Source organism: Cibotium barometz, chromosome 29 (genome assembly GCF_041138505.1).
Source record: "Cibotium barometz isolate CiBa-2024 chromosome 29, ASM4113850v1, whole genome shotgun sequence".
In the NCBI taxonomy this organism is placed as follows: Eukaryota; Viridiplantae; Streptophyta; class Polypodiopsida; order Cyatheales; family Cibotiaceae; genus Cibotium; species Cibotium barometz.
The window spans coordinates 37195985-37206320 of record NC_141074.1 but is presented as its reverse complement, the minus strand read 5'-3'; positions in this window follow the sequence as shown (position 1 = coordinate 37206320).

The following is a 10336-nucleotide window of genomic DNA, read 5'->3' as shown; positions in this document are numbered from 1 at the left end:
AAGAAGAAGAAGAGGAGGAGGAAAAACGTGAAGAAAACGCAAGCAAATTGGTAAATCTCTAGTTTTTTCCATCAAGAAATTCCATCATTTCTTCCGTCGTCAATCTTCTTCAAAGTTGTCGAAGATGGATGGGAATCAATCTTCTTCAAAGTTGTAGAAGATGGATGGGAGCATCGTTGTGATCGATTGAAGGAGTGGAAGGTTGGTTGGGTTTGTCCTCTCACCCCCTACCATCAAAGGGGAGACTTCATCAACAAACACATCATCATCTCGGCAAAAAAACGTAGCTCAGTTTTTTTCCGTCGTTGTTCTGTCTGTCATTCCGCCGTCTCGCTACGTCAGTCCGTTGACGGGATTGGTGCTCCTGGGTGGTTGCTTTTGCTTGGCCCCACAACTAAGGAGGCGGAAAGCTGGTCGACAACAAAACGCTTCCCGCTGTAAGATCTTTTTGATTCTGTCGTCCGTCTGTTTTCGCCATCCATCATTGTGTTCTGTCCGTCGTCGTCCAGTGGTTCTGTTGAGACTGCCGCCTTGTGTATAGCGGGTGTTGATGCTTAAGCAACAGCCTTGTTAGCTAAACAAGCTCTACCTTAGAATCTACTTCAATGATTGCAACCACACAATAGCATCGACACAATAGCAATGCGGCTCTACAGAACATCATCGGCCAGCAAAACACAATTCTCGTTTTTTCCTCCAAAAAAAAAAAGAAATTTCTTTTCTTCAAAGGTTTTTTTAAAACCTTTTTTTCCTAATGTTTTTCTTACTTCCAAGGTTTCTTCTGAAAACCTTATGTAAGATTTCAAACCTTTCTCTGAAAGGTTTTACAAAGGTTTCTTCTCTCATTTCTTTCAAGGTCAAGGTAAGCAGAGGAAAAAATTATTATTTTTACCATTCTCGCTTGAGAAGTGCAAGGTATGTAAAATTTTTGAAACCAAGCAATTCAATGCATCAAGTATGAAATCCGATCCTAAATTTTTTTAATGAACTCATATGCATGGAAGTCATCTATCGTATTGTAATGGAGTTAGACACCGCCCTTGTGTTGATAAACAAGTGGTAAGACCTCTCCTAAATCAATGTTCACATTGGTGTATGTATTTATGCATCATGATGAAGTGGAAGGTGGAAGCAAGAAGCATATTGGAACATGTATAAGCTATTGAAACATGGGTGTGGCAGTCTTATGTTAGTCTATGTGGCAGTTGGTGGACTAAGGAAGCTAGCATGATTGGAAGGAGACATGTACGCATGAAGCGTGTCTACCATGAGAAAGGATTGGAGAAGCACGAAGATGCAACCAATGAAGCTAATGTAATAAAGAATGGTACATCCAAATCTCACTTGAAGTTTGTCTTTTGCAAGAAGGTGGTTTCATCAAAGCGAAGGAGCAACAAGGGTGGTACACGAAGCCAATATGGAAGAGAAAGTACCAAAGATGTTACTAAGGTCAAGGGGAATTATGTAAATTCCTCAAATGTTCTCGATGAGAAACTCTTCTACTTGAAGAGTGCAGCATGTTTGCTAGAATTGGGAGTGAACCACATTACTCTATAACTCATCACTTTTGTAAAAGCCCAATTTATAAAGGCTACCTACCTTGTCATCTATCCTATGGTTGAGAGGGGGTCTTTTGTTCTTGTATGTCCAATGCTCACCTTGATCCATGTTTGGCATTGTCCCATGGTGGCATTGAGAGGGGATGTTGAAATATATGATGTACAAGTGATAAAGGGTGAGAGAAAGAGGTCATATAGGTATTAACACACCCCAAATAAAGTGGGCATGTGGGTAGAAAAGGGATCTAGGGTTGGCCCAACCCTAGCCCTTGTGGTGAACCCTATATAAAGGAGGGCAAGAGGCCTAACTTTTTATAACACAAACACAAGTAACACAATACTTGAAGGTGAAGGTTAAGCCAAATTTGGAGTGGCTGAAATAGAAGGTAATATAGAAGCTTTCTATACATCTTGTGTTCTTGCTCTCTCTCATATATGTTGCTCTATCTTGCCATCATTATTACTTCCGTTGTGCATACTCTCCCCATTATTTTTACAACTTTTTTCACATGGCCCAATACTGATGGAAAGTGCACGATGTGATTGACGTGGTGCATTCAATGCCAATTAATGCTATATTTAATTTTACATGCCGTCACTTTTGTCATCGTGGGCCTCCCGACCTCTGTTGCTGTTATGTCTTCGTTGTCTTCACGACTATGCTGTTGCTTTTATGTCGTCATCTTCATCTTTGCCTTCGTCTTTGTCCTCACAAGTACGTTGTTCCATGTCTGATTCCATGACCTCGCATAGGTACTACAATGACGTGCATTGGGTTTTTGGTAGATTCCATGGTTTTCGGATTTCTGTGTCAGTATATTCGCTATTGGAGTCACCTTTCAATTTCTGTGTCGTTTTTGTGTTTCTTTGAGATACGACCTTTGCATAGGTGCTTGTCTAATGTAGGTAGCTCAAAAAACATTGTATCCACCAAAACAACCACAACAATGCGTTGGGAGGTCATTCCACCGGTAATTATACTCTGTATCGCACTGTTATGGTTACTTTGGGGGATATAAAGTTTTAGAGGTGAGGCTCCTTCTATCTACGAAACTATCACAATAACACAAGGAGAGGGAATTCTACCGGGCAAGTATGTGTCGTATCGCGTTGTTGTGGCTGTTTTTATAGCAAAGAGAAATGCAAGATGGGAAGTCCTGTCCATCCCCCAGAACTACCACCATGACACGATGCTAGGTCATCCTACCGGCAAGTATACCCCATATCGCGTTGTTGTGGTCGTTTTGGGTGTGAAGGTATGTTTCATTTGAATGAAGATGTTTGAATGCAAAATCTTATGTTTCGATAAAATGACCACAACAATGCGATACAGATCAATCTTGGTCAAAGGATGACCACCATCACGTTGTTGTGGTCGTGTCTTGTTTTCGTGTTTCTCTGAGATACGACCTTAGAATAGAAACTTGTCTAATGTAGGTAGCTGAGAAAACATTGTATCCACCAAAACGACCATAATAACGTGTTGGGAGGTCATCGTACTAGCACTCTTGTGGTCGCTTTGGGGATAGAAAGTTTTAGAGGTGAGGCCCCTTCTATCTATGAAAACTACCACAATAACACGAGGGGAGGGCATTCTACTGGTAAGTATGTGTCGTATTGCATTGTTGTGTCATTTTTGTAGCAAAGAGGAATGCAAGACGGGAAGTCCTTTCCATCCCCTAGAACCACCACCACAACGCGATGCTAGGTCATCCTACTGCTGCAAATATACCCCATATCATGTAAGTTGTGGGGTCATTTTGGGTGTGAAGGTATGTTTTGTTTTATTATACAAAATCTTATGTTTCGGTAAATGACCACAACAATGCGATACAAACCAATCTTGGTCAGAGAATGACCACCATCGCGTTGTTGTGGTCGTGTCTTGTTTTCATGTATTCGGTTCTTTTACGTCATTTTCTCAACTTGCTCATCATCATATTGTTATTTCTGCCATTTATAATAGGTTGTCGTTTGTTTTCGTGGTTTTAACTGTCATGGCTAGGATGAAGTCCACGGCCCGTCATACCTCACCAAGCGATCTTGGCATAGTGAGACGAATAGGAAAGGTCAAGAACATAGATATTATGAATCAAGCTCGGAGGACCGAAAGAGGAACTGTGCTAAGATAGATTCGCAAGGTGCAGAAGCACATGTCTTTTGCCATGCCAAGACTTCCCTTCCAAAGGTTGATCAGGGGTATCTATGTGGATTATGGCCTGGATATGCCCTGGCAAGCTTTTGCTGAGAGATGCCTCCAAGAGTCCATGGAAGACTTCCTTGTGGAGTTCTTTCAGGATAGATATGTCCTTGCAGCACACGCTCATCATGTTACCATCATGCCTAGGGACATGGCTTCTCTTCGGCATCTTCATTTCAGGTACGACAAGACTCTTAAGGTTGTCGTTATTCCTAAGATCAAAGAATGAGGGAGATCTTGGAGGTCCCTCCCATTCTAAGGCAAAGGGTCAAGATCGAGGAGGTGCCAATCACCCATAATCGAGACACTCTCTTGAAGAGGAGGGCTAAAACCCTAGGACAACCAGACATCGAGAATGCACAGGAAGGAGGAGATGAAGAGAATGCGGCTAAGCGGGCGTAGTAGTAGCAAGTACAAGAGACCTTGCAAGACGGCTGGGGAGGAGGAGAGGAGGGCTGAAGCCAAAAGGAGAAGAGTGCAGGAAAGAAGAGACCGAGAACGAAGGGAGAAACAAGAGTTAGCTTTCGATCTTCTTGTGATGACAAACTCACAGGCCCTCAAATATTTGAGGACATAGTTCAAAGTTCGGGTCTCGATTTGCAATGTCGACTACTTTTTCATTGTTGGTGCTGACGAATTGAATATTGTGTCTGACTCTTCTAGGGAGGTCAACGACAATTTGATGTCCCTCATTCTTAGGTTGGTGGCATTCTAATGTATCTTTTCGCTTGTGGGGTCCATTGTAATTTTCTCCAATTTCATGTTCAGCTTGTGTTTATAGTGTCATCATTTCAAGACTACTAGAAAATCACCAGTCGTCGATGTATATGGTGAATTCTCTAGTCTCAGTTGTCCTTGCATCCGAGGTCACCAGATCAATATTTGGTTCTACACCTACATCATGAATCTGATGCAAATCGTGTTCTTTTCATACCACGAGGAGTAAGTTGCTTAATTTCTTTCATTTCTACTGTTCATTGTTTGGCCCTTGATTCTCAGTCCATCCTTTTGCTACTTGTAGTGTCCATTGGAGTTTGGTGATGTACCACCTACCGACCAAGAAATGTTACTTGGTCAACTTCACCAGTGGCACTCATGCTAACGTTATGTTGTGCGTACATGCAATAGACAATTCAATTTTTTGGTTATCATATGGACATTATATTTATATTATTATTTTGTTTGGGATGCAAATCCTTGAGGAAATTCATTGCAGCGCTAGAGGGGGTGTCACCCAGGATTATTTTGTAAGTTGTACAAGATATATTAGATGTAGGGTTCCACGTCAACCACCAGATGGTAGCTCCTGTGGTTGGTGTGTCGCATTCCATGTCTTCTTGTTGATGCACACTCTGCTTGAAGAACCATCAGAGGTACAGTTTTATACATCACATTCTAAATACCTTTCTAATAGTTTTTTGTTTAATGTATGTTATTCATCCTTGACCTTTCTTTTTTGTTTTTTGCAGAACCCCCCACTAAATGCTTATGAGGAGGACTACGTCATTTTCTAGAGCGAGCTTATCGAACAGATAATCAACCAAGCTAGTATTAGGCCCTAGGATTCTCACTATCCTTTCGCGCCATTGACCCCACGATGGTGCATCCCCGCCCGCCCTCGACGCGATGCTAAGGGAACTATCCATCTTGATAGTCCCAATCATCCTCCTCCCGGTCGTGTGGAGTCCCCCCCTGATAGTTCCGATCCTCCACCACCCCAAACATCATAGGGGCTTTGTAATTTTTACCTCTGTACATGAAATTTATCATGAAATATACATTCTCTGTACGGGTCATCTTTCAAGACAAGACTACCCCAAGTCGTGTTGTTGTGGTCTTTTTGTAATAAACATCTCTTGTTAATAGCACCGTATAATAGACAAGGAAAAATGATATCAACTTCCTTTGTAAAAGTGAATGCTAGCACGATTTTGTGAGCGACCCACAACAACACGATACGGGTTCTCTTTTAACACAAGACTACCCCCTGTCGCGTATGGTCTGTTGTAATAAACGTGTCTTGTTAATAGAATCGTATTATACACAAAGAAAAGATGATGATGATGAACTTCCTTGGTATTATCTCCATCCAGATACAGAAAGGCTTGTACATCCATATAAAGAGTTCTGTACATATGGCACTGACCAAAGCTTCCAAATAAGGTTGAAGGCTTTGTTGCAATAAACATCACCTTCATCTCACTCAAAATATTACTAAAAAGAGAGAGAGAGAGAGAGAGAGAGAGAGAGAGAGAGAGAGAGAGAGAGAGAGAGAGAAATAAAGAATTATAACTACAAAGAAAGATTAAGAACATCTCTCTCTCTCTCTCTCAATCATCATGATGACATCATCAAATAGTAATCATCATGAGATGACATCAACAAATAGTAATCATCATGATGACATCAGCAAATAGTACTTACAATCGTCCCCCAGTTGTATTCATCACCATAAATTCACACGGGCACACACGCTTGAGCCAATGGTTAAAAGATGAACTTACACATTACACGGACACACACAATTGAGCCCTAGTTAACATTACACACACTGTTTTGTCGACACGGCCACTTTACCAACACACCATCCTTTGCTAATAGTGAGGTAGTATAAAAACTATGGAAAAATTACCTTTCCTACGCACGGAGGAGGTATTAGACTTTATGGAACTTTTCGAGCCCCTCCAACGCCTGGTGCACCCTCAGTCATTTTGGGAAAGAAACTGAACATAATAAAGGTGCTCAGAATTCTACAAGGTTTGGAGCTGGCCCTTCTGGAGGTAAGCCTTTCTCCTTCCCTTTTCTCCTCGCTACATAACTTAGGTGTTAACTCAATGGTTCCATAGGAAAGCCTAACTAAGTGCTTATTAAGTCAGTGGTTCCATAGGTAAGCCTAACTCAGTGTTTTCTTTTGTCTAGGAGAAAAGAGAGGTTGTAGAAGCCAACAAGCAGGCCTTGTAGAAAATTACTGAGGAAAAATCTTAGTGTGACCATAGGATATCCCAAGTTGAAGAGTGGCTAAAGTACGAGGTCAGGGATGCAAAACTAGTGTATCACAGAATATATAGAAAGGAGGGACTTAAGTATAGTGGCTGCTTCAAAAAAGATGCTGAAATCTTTTCTCAACTTAGGAAAGTTGTAGCCCTAAAAGACTCTTTTAAGGGATAGTCATTTTGTAATATATTTATAATATCTCTCTCTTTTTATGCTAATAATATAAATATGTGCCCTTATGTCCTTCTCACTCTAATGTATACAAAAAAAAATGATCTGGTTGAAACTCCCTCAGCTCTCTCTCTCTCTCTCTCTCTCTCTCTCTCTCTCTCACAGACAAAATTAAGATTGGTGGAAAATGCTCCATAATACAGATGCCAATTTTTCTCAGCTCTTTGCCTGAGCATCACTCTCTATCTCAGGCAAAATAAGTAGACAACAAAATTTCAGTTGGTGGGAAAATACGTTAATCAAATGTCCAATTCTCTCAGATCTTTGCCTTAGACTCTCTCTCTCTCTCTCTCTCTCTCTCTCTCTCTCTCTCTCTCTCTCTCTCTCTCTCTCTCTCTCTCTCTCTCTCTCTCTCGTAGCATTTCTATTACACCATTTGGCTATGAAGTAATTTTCTTTAAAAAGTTAGTCTTCTCCTCTGTCACGTTGTTGTGGTCTTTTGTAAATAAATATATCTTTTTAATAGCATCATCTTATAGACAAAGACAAAATGATGATCAACTTCCTTAGTTGTAAAAGTAAATGCAAACATGAGGTACTAAAAATGATTTTTTCGTATCATTATGTGATAAACATGATTTTTGTGAGTAACTACAACAACGCGATACATGTTCTCTTTCAACACAGGACTACCCCCTGTCGCATTGTTATGGTCTTTTGTAATAAACATGTCTTGTTAATAGAATTATATATATATATATATATATATATATATATATATATATATATAGAGAGAGAGAGAGAGAGAGAGAGACAAGGACAAAATGAAGTGTGTGTGTGTGTGTGTGTGTGTGTGTTTGTAATAAAAATGTCTTGTTAATAGCACCATGTTATAGACAAGGAAAAAATGAGGTACTAAACATGATTCTTTTGTATCATCATGCACTAAACATGATTTTTGTGAATGATCATAATAACGCGATACAATTCGTCTTTCAAGACAAGATTACCCTCTGTCGCCTTGTTGTGGTCTTTTGTAATAAACATGCCCTTTTAATAGCATCGTCTTATAGACAAGGACAAAATGATGATCAACTTCCTTAGTTGTAAAAGTGAGTGCAAACATGAGGTACTAAAAATGATTTTTTCATATCATTATGTGGTAAACACGATTTTTGTGAGCGACCACAACAATGTGATATGGGTTCTCTTTCAACAACACAAGACTACCCCTTGTCGCATTGTTATGGTCTTTTGTAATAAACATGTCTTGTAAATAGAATCATGTTATAGACAAGGAAAAAGATGATGATGAACCTCCTTTTGGTACTATCTCCATCCAGATACAAAAAGGCTTGTACATACTTCCTCTGCTATTTTAACGTACAAAAAAATTTCAAAAAAGAAACTTCATTCTGTGAGCGGTCTACCGAGCATTGATTGATGCACAGTTTCTGTGATCACCACTGAGTGTTTTTGTGCAACATTTGACCCTCTGTATGCTTGTTGCCTTTTTGCTTTTTATGCTACTTGATGTGCTCTATACGGCCTCATGCGCTCCAATTCGTTGTAGAACCATAGGAATGCTTCATGTAGACTATTTTCTCTCACTTTCCCTCCTGCATGTCTGGTATGGCAAAAGTATGTGTTTCTTGCTTTGATAGTGAGACTTCTCCATTCCTTGTGTTGACCATATTGATGGAGTTCCATACTCTTTCACAAAACATGGTAGATGGTTGTATATTATGTGCTGTAGAAAGACAATTATGAATGAAATGAGTCCTTGTGCTGAATGAATGAAATGAATTCAACCATATAATGCGTGATGTTTAATTCGCTCCATGCATCTTTCATTGATTTCCAAAATTCCTCGATGATGGCTTCAAATATGTTAAGTTCATTATTTTCCCAACGTTTCTTCTCGTAGAAATGGAAGATCTTGTCTATGGATTTCCACACATCTGCCTTTTCTTTGTTCTTGCACTACCATCATCCCCATGATCCTTTACTGCATTATGCAATGCCTTCCATTTCTCATATGACACTTTAGTGCTCCTCCTCCTTGTTTCTACATTATGTCTATTGTTGGAAAGAAAGCGCCTTGCTTTCACTCCACCAATTGATAGATTTGATGGTACTTAGACGTGCTTTGTTGACCACTTTTCGTTGACTATTATCTTGACATTGTCCCCATGCAATCCAATGTCAGATAGAACTTTTCCCAATGCTCTAATATCCCTTTTTCTCTTGCATATAGGCAAGAGCTTCCAAGCAAATCCAATGTACAGGAATACGAGTTTCTCAATTATCCTGCATAGTGTGTGTAATGTGCAGATATGTACTCTTGCAAGAGCATTCATCAAGTTTGATAACAAACTTAAGGACTCCTCTAGTCTCTACCAAGGTCATTCCAAAAAATTGGACCATTGCCTTTTGTAATATTTTCAAATCAAAGAAAATATTGTTGGTCTTATCATATCTTATTTCTTCACCGTTATTAAGGCACGTGTCTTCGATGTGAAAAGGCTAACCAAGCCAAGTTCTGATTCGCTCATTGAGTGCCACACGTTCTCTCCTAACATGATATGGTTTCGAAAGCGGGAGACATGGTGAAATTTCTTCTCAAGGAGTTGTAGAGCTTGGAGACCTCAAGGGTTACGAGCTCGGCCATTGGAAAGATCCTCACGATAGTTGCAGTTCACCAGGAAATCTCTTTTTGGATGTGTTTAAAGGAGGGTTAGGGTGAGCCATAACAGGAAATCTCTTTTTGGATGTGTTTAAAGGAGGGTTAGGGTGAGCCATAACAGGAGGGTAGTTAAGAAAGTTTGCAACAATGACTTTCATGACTTGGTCAAGCTTGATGAGGTGGTGGAGGCTTGTGACTCCCTAACCCTTAGGCTTCTATAACCTCAAAGAGATATAGTATTAAAAACTCTTTGCTGATTGCAGTTGACACTGAAAAAGACTTGTGACACTTGCATCACTCCATCCATAAGTTGTTTTCAAGTTCAATAGCTCCAAGTTTTCTTGCAGTGTGGAGTACAAACATCCATCATACAAAGGGGTGCTTGCCTCTCTATGCAAGGTTTCCTCCTCTTGTGACATTGGAGCTTGCTCACTATCATCTATGACATCCCGTCCAAAGAAGTCATTCACCATGTCATCCATGATGAGATTCTCTTTCTCCTCATGTGGCAATGCTGGAGGCACCTCATTCATTGGTTGGGGAAGATGAGTCTCAGCCATGCTTTCCATATGAATCCTTACCACCTTCCGCACTCTACCAAATGTCACCGAATGGTGTGGCATGTTACCTAGCACTCTCCTATGGTTCTCCTCCATGTCATCATTCACACTTGGTCATGCCACTGCCTCATGAAGACCATATGTCTGGACATGCTCAATTGTTATA